This window comes from Octopus bimaculoides, chromosome 4, assembly GCF_001194135.2.
Source record: "Octopus bimaculoides isolate UCB-OBI-ISO-001 chromosome 4, ASM119413v2, whole genome shotgun sequence".
Taxonomy (NCBI): Eukaryota; Metazoa; Mollusca; class Cephalopoda; order Octopoda; family Octopodidae; genus Octopus; species Octopus bimaculoides.
The window spans coordinates 135,619,324-135,625,855 of NC_068984.1; the positions used below are offsets into that span (position 1 = coordinate 135,619,324).

The window sequence follows — 6,532 nt, forward strand, 5'->3', positions numbered from 1 at the left end:
ATATACACGGCGTAATTGGTACACTTGGAATGCTATAGAATATAGACTACAAAGACATTGAAGTTTTGCTAATTATCTAGTAAGTATGCCAGGATCGGTAACAATTGTTACTATCCGTTCGTATACTATTTCGACACTTATAATTTATATTTGGAATATGTCTCTAAGGACATGTTTTAAGACGAAAGACTGTTAGCGTATACCTTAAATCAAGAATTATTGAAATAATTCTAATAAAAATAAATATAATCATAAAAGTAATGATGAACGTATGTAGTTAGCACAAGTGAAATGCAATATTTTGTGCAGAGGAGTATTGTCGATATATATATCTTTTAAATATTTGTCTAAGATTGATAACTGTAGGAATAATTGAAAGAAGTGTAAGCAAGGAAGCGATAGAAATAATAAGCTATATCAAATATGCAATGACAGGTGCAAGATGTCCCACACTCACAGAAAACGCAGCGTTTTTCTTTTATGCAGAAACAAAGTGAAATTCTTTTCGTGGCGGATTCTCTGATTCTCATTGCTGCTATATCAAACTGAAATGGTTGTAGTTAGCATAATAATGTTATCAGGGGACTGTTATTGTTGAGATGAAAACCTTTTGTTGCAAAGATTTGCAGGATGTTAATGAAAATGGTAATAGAAAAGGGAGAAATATCTGAAACATAGGTTAAAAATAGCCTTTACCGCTATGCTGAAGAGCAGAAATATTACATATGCCTCTAAATGGACAATAAACCCTAGATAAAGCTATTGAAATAATGAAATTAAATATGATTAAGTATTAGCAATGCATTGGCAAAGACGCTGGTTTCATCAGTAATTTGAAAGTGAAAGAGAAATATAGCCGAAGCATTAAACTGTTACTTACCGGAGGACGAAACTCTAAGAATATAACAACAGGTGTTAATTGATTAGCGATAACTGTAATAGGATATAACTTAGACTTATATAATTGCGAATATACACTGAAAAGCATATTAAGGATGTGTACAGGATTAACGACATTCAGATTACACACCCGAAAGCAAGCAAATGATAGATTTTTTCACATTGGTTAGAAAGTAGGAGAGGATTCGATAATGTAGCATAACACGATCATGCACACACACACACACACACACACACATACACACATACACACACACAAACACACACACACACACACACACCATATATAGGTTTAGACAAAAGAAAAAATACTTACAATTAACTAACACAACAACTTTTACTATCATCAACTCTGACAAATATTAGAGAGAAGACGTACACAAAAAATAAAACAAAATTTGAAAACTAACCTGAAAACACAATGTCATACCAAGGAAATGTTTTATTTAGTAAATAATGTCTCGCATACGGGAAGCCGGAAGAAAACGTGAGGGAATTTAATTCCTCTTTCGGAAGCTTCGTTTTAAATGTTAATGATGAGACTCTCTCAAATCAACACTAAATCATTGATGTCTGCATGATAAATATAATTAGCCGATGAACAGCCAATGTCATTTTGTCACCTGTTCCTTTAGATATTTGTCCATTTCTATTCTATTGTCAAAATATATTCTAATGAAAATAAGAACGAATTCAATCAGCCAGCACAGTCGCTAGAAAAATTTGATCTTGTGTATAATCAACGTAATATATGATGTAGCTTAATACTTTGTAAGAGTTGATGTCTTAGAACAATGCTACTTGATAGTATATGGGGATATCATTTTTCGGGCAAGACCCACGAATACCAGAGTTACTCATCCATAATCTAACTGGTTAACAATGGAAACAAGTTAGAAAGGTTTTAATAAGAAACCTATTTATGAAAGCATAAATCAAAATCGGTAAAGAATCAATTAGTTTTGGCAATGACATCGATTAAGTGTAGATCATGACACAAATAAAATATTTCTTGGAAAATTCTGAAATGAACATGATTGACAGCAAATTTTTAGCGGTCATTTTTGCTGAACTGCTAAGTAAAGAGAACATAAATACACTAACAATTGTATTAAGGCGGTGGGGTTTGTGGATCGAAGACACACAAATAACATATATTCATGCTAATGAATATATCCACAATATATATGTATATATATATATATATATATATATATATATATATACATATATATATGGATGGATAGATAGATAGATAGATAGATAGATAGATATACACACATATATTTGTGTATGACAGATGCACATATCTATGTGAATGTTCTTCTGACACGAATATTACTATTCGTAAGGAGTTGACATTTGTCATTATTAAAGCCATTCCGATAATGACTTGTCGATGTCTGCTGTTTTTTATCTGTTTTATTTTCCTTGTCTTTTAAACCAAGTTTGTCTAGCAAGGTCACAGCATGTTGTCACTATTTTGCTCCAATCATAGAAGAGTATTTCTTCTGCAGATAACAGTTATTGAAAGCACGCTCTCGTATATATATTCGTTCACCTGGAAAGTGTTTCCGAATGTTAATTTTCTTTCTTGAACATTCTGCTTCCTTGTATGAAACAGGAAATGCCTCAGCGTAGTATACAAGGAACCGGGTAATAAATACGTTCTTCATATTTTATCGGCAGTTCTTCTCACATATCTGCAGTTTTTATGTGGATAAGTTCTTGTGTCTTGTCTGTGCGTTGACGTTCGTGTGTTTCTGGATATATTCGTTCGTACTAAAGTGAAAGTATGCATAACTGGTAATGATAGATTCGAGCCTAGCTTGTTGGTCGAATTAACAAACACAACCACAGACACGCACACACACACACACACCTGTATATTATACACACACATCTAGCAATAAGCACATCTGAAACGAATTGTGAAAGCATTATGATTGAAATATAATCAGGTAGAATGACAACGAATATATATATAGATATTTATCTTCTCGATACAAGGGCAAACAATTCACAATTAATTATTAATTTTTTTATTATATGGTATGACTATTTAAAAAAAATAATAACAGAATCAATAATATAGGCAGTTGCAGGCCCAAGAAAAGCATTAAATAGCTGAAGGATTGAAATTAATCAAAGGACATACTAAGTATGTCTACCTGCTGGAAATAACAGTCAAAATGCTTATTTAAATCGCCAAAAGTACACTTGTGAATAAGTACACAAATCAACCGAAGGCAGATCAGGTTAATAACATCTCTTAACGTACATTTAAGCATTTGGACTCATGTGGACCGGTTTGTGCACTGGCAAAAAATCGCCTTAGATTCTTCAGCACGCGTTACCATGATAGACAACACCCCCATTCTATCGTATTGAAGTCTGCACCCCAACTAATTCATTTTGTGACGAAATCAATTACATCCCCCATGTAATGGCGATTTTTTTTTGCCAGTGCGTACTTAAATGTACGTTAGGAGATTTGATTAACCTGATCTGTTTTCAGTTGATTTTTGTAGTTATCATCAATGTATATTTGTTTCGCCAATGTAATTTTCTTTGAAGATCGGGCAGGTAATGCAGTATATGAAGTTTTGCGTCTTGCAGTTCGTATCTGCTTCTATTTTGAAAAGGGATCCGCTCTTCAACTTTTACGTGGGAATTCTGATTCATTCTCTGATTTGAATTCTGCCCTTGTGAGGTGTTTTTAAGATTTTTGGTTGGCGTCCACTATTCTGTAAGGTATTTTTTTCAATCATATTTTTTTCCATTTTGGGGCTCTGTAGGAGCATAGGTAAATTCGATTTTATGACGTGAAAAACGTTGGTTATTCAAGAACAGTGTATTTTAACGAAGGAAATCGTGTTTTATTAGAGCAAGTACCAGGTTTAGAATATTAAAATACTAGTATCGAATCATTGGACTAAAATTTCTTCTGGGCTTTGCCCCAGCATGGCCGCGGTTTAATGAGTAAAGCAAATTAAAGATGAACGATAACAGATAACTCCCACAAAGTCTTTAGGGGGTTTACCAATAGCTTAATACAAACCAAAGTTCAGCACAACTGCATGATATTTCGGATGAATCATGAAATGTAGGTTATAGATTTTCTATTAATCCTTACCGACATTTATTCCACAAAACTTGAGCAGTTTCTCTTCATGTTGGATACATACTTTATTAATTCTACTAATGTGATAAGGGTTCCATTGGACAAGTGTGCCATCAACCATCGTATAATCAAATTACTAAAGACACCACTTCATGTCAGTGTAATTATTCCTGGTCGTACTGTGACATGTAACATTATTACACTTTTTATTGGAATGCTTTATGCATCCATTTATAGAGTATTGCGTTTGAAGCAATATGCTTCGATGTTGTTTAAATTGGTGAAGATATACGTTGTATCATCTTTTGGTTTTGGAATTGTCACAAAACACAATCTTAAATGGACATCACAAAGGGATGGCTTGATTAATAGTGTATATGATTTTCCGTATTTCTGTTTCGATGCAATATTCTAAAGATCATCTCATCATTTAATAGTAATACAAGTGTTGATATATGACACTCTAATAGAGTTAATTTTCTGTATTTCATGATTAGTCGACTGATAGGGTTATTTTTGGTTTAACATCATTTGCGGTTTCCTACTTTTTAATATCGGGTTATTAATTTTAGTTGTATATCAATGTTTATATAGAGAGGATATAAAGGAAAATTCCACGTTATTCTTCGTGTACTTGTCTCGATATATTGCATCGTACCTCACAGATTATCAAATTAATGAGTAAGTGATAAATATACTCGTAACTAGATTATTACCTGTTTAATACTGGCTAGATATGCAATAATTGGGTAAAAGGGAACGCTGCATTGAACGTGTGTAATTGGTTACTTAAGAATATCAGGTACAGGACAATATATGCATATGCACATTTGTGGTTGTGAGTGTATGTTTTTCTACTTCATATATAAACGTACATGGAAATTACGTATTCTGAAAAAATAAGACAAATACGAGTATAAATTATTAGTTTCTACGTGCGTATATATATATATATTTACTTTTTCATAATTTTATTACATTTAGAGAACGGTCATGCGTGAACATCACTGGAAAGGGCCTAATTCGATCATATCAAACGCTGTAATTATTTCACATTACCAGGTAATTTCTCGCTCTGTATTGTTTGATTCGCTTATTTAAGGGATATAATAAGATAAACCGTTAAACAACGTCAGTTTTGGAAACACTCACATGAGTGCCTGCACGTGCAAACATATACAAACATATAAATGTATAATTGAGAAAAACCATCCCCTTTTCTGTATCAAAATTCGATCATCGTACAATATACAGGTTTCAGACTAAATATTAAAAACACCTTGTTAAATGGAAGTTTAATACTTAAGAAAAGGTTCTCTCTTTGGCATCAATCATAGATTTATTACGGTGAGATATTGACTTGTACAGGTTGTAAATGGTTATTTAATGGTATTTTCTGCAAGTAAAACGTGATAAAGCTCTTTCAGCAACCATGGAGCAGGGGAATGGTATCTCGTTTGCTTCTCCAAAATGCACCGTAAATGTTCACGTATATTGCGTTAAGGTGTTTATGGAAACCAAACCATGTGCCCTACTTCAATTCTGTGCTCTTCTTTTTAGCTCTGAGCACCAGTCATGTGAATCGGTTGCATTATCATCCTAGAATATTCCGCTACCATTAACGAACAATGTTTATAACACAGAATGGAAATGAACTACTAATATATGTAATCCTTAGCATTAACCTTACAAGCAATGAGAATTCAATAACAGATTAAGGGTCAAACAATTAGTTTTGAAGGCATCTTTATGTAGTCTCTAGACAAACCAGGCCCGAAGTGGGAAAACCGGTGACTAATAACTTATCAGAGAAAATGGCTTTCTTACTTTGAGCTATTGACCATGTATAATAGTCTAGACACGTTTTGTACGTTTTCTATGTATGATGTGCATATACTGTCAAGAAGGAAACTAAATCATCGATACAGGTTTCATCTCTTGTTAAGCAATTACGTCCACCTACTTTTGTATATTTATATATTTGTTTTGACAACAATAATGTTTTGAAGAAAACATTAAATTGTCAGTATTTCGACAGCATTATTGATAGAAGTAAAACGATGATTGCCAAATATTTCATTATGCAAAAAAAAAAAAAAACATAAAATAATAAAATAATCGATTAATAAAATATAACATAAGTTGATTGAAATAAAAGCACTATACATCCATAAAAAATAAAAAGATAAAATATACACAAAAACGCATAAATGTGTGGGTGAATGTGAGAGTGTGTACTGTCAGTGGAAGCATGTGTTGGTAATTATGTGCATTTGAGTATTTAGGTAGATGTGTGCATATGTGTGTGTGTTAATGTATGTATATCGCTGTCATTGTATAAATGATGCATATGTAAATGTCTATCAATTATTGGTACGCCATGAAATATGTTTTTATCACAAAAACGTACTCAAATAAAAGAAAACACATTTTCATAAATATATGAGTATGTATCGATATATAAATTTGAACTATATATATATATATAATATATATATAATATATATA

The 6,532-nt window shown here is 32.3% G+C and overlaps 1 long non-coding RNA gene across 1 annotated transcript in view; it reads left to right on the top strand.

The window, feature by feature from the left end:
* Nucleotides 1-2,427: 2,427 nt before the first annotated feature.
* LOC128247693 (uncharacterized) overlaps nucleotides 2,428-6,532 on the top strand; it is a 19,560-nt gene continuing 15,455 nt past the window's right edge. Inside the window, exons 1-2 of the long non-coding RNA XR_008264060.1 lie at nucleotides 2,428-2,556; nucleotides 5,009-5,086. This is a non-coding gene — a long non-coding RNA (uncharacterized LOC128247693). The remainder of the gene's footprint in view (nucleotides 2,557-5,008; nucleotides 5,087-6,532) is intronic.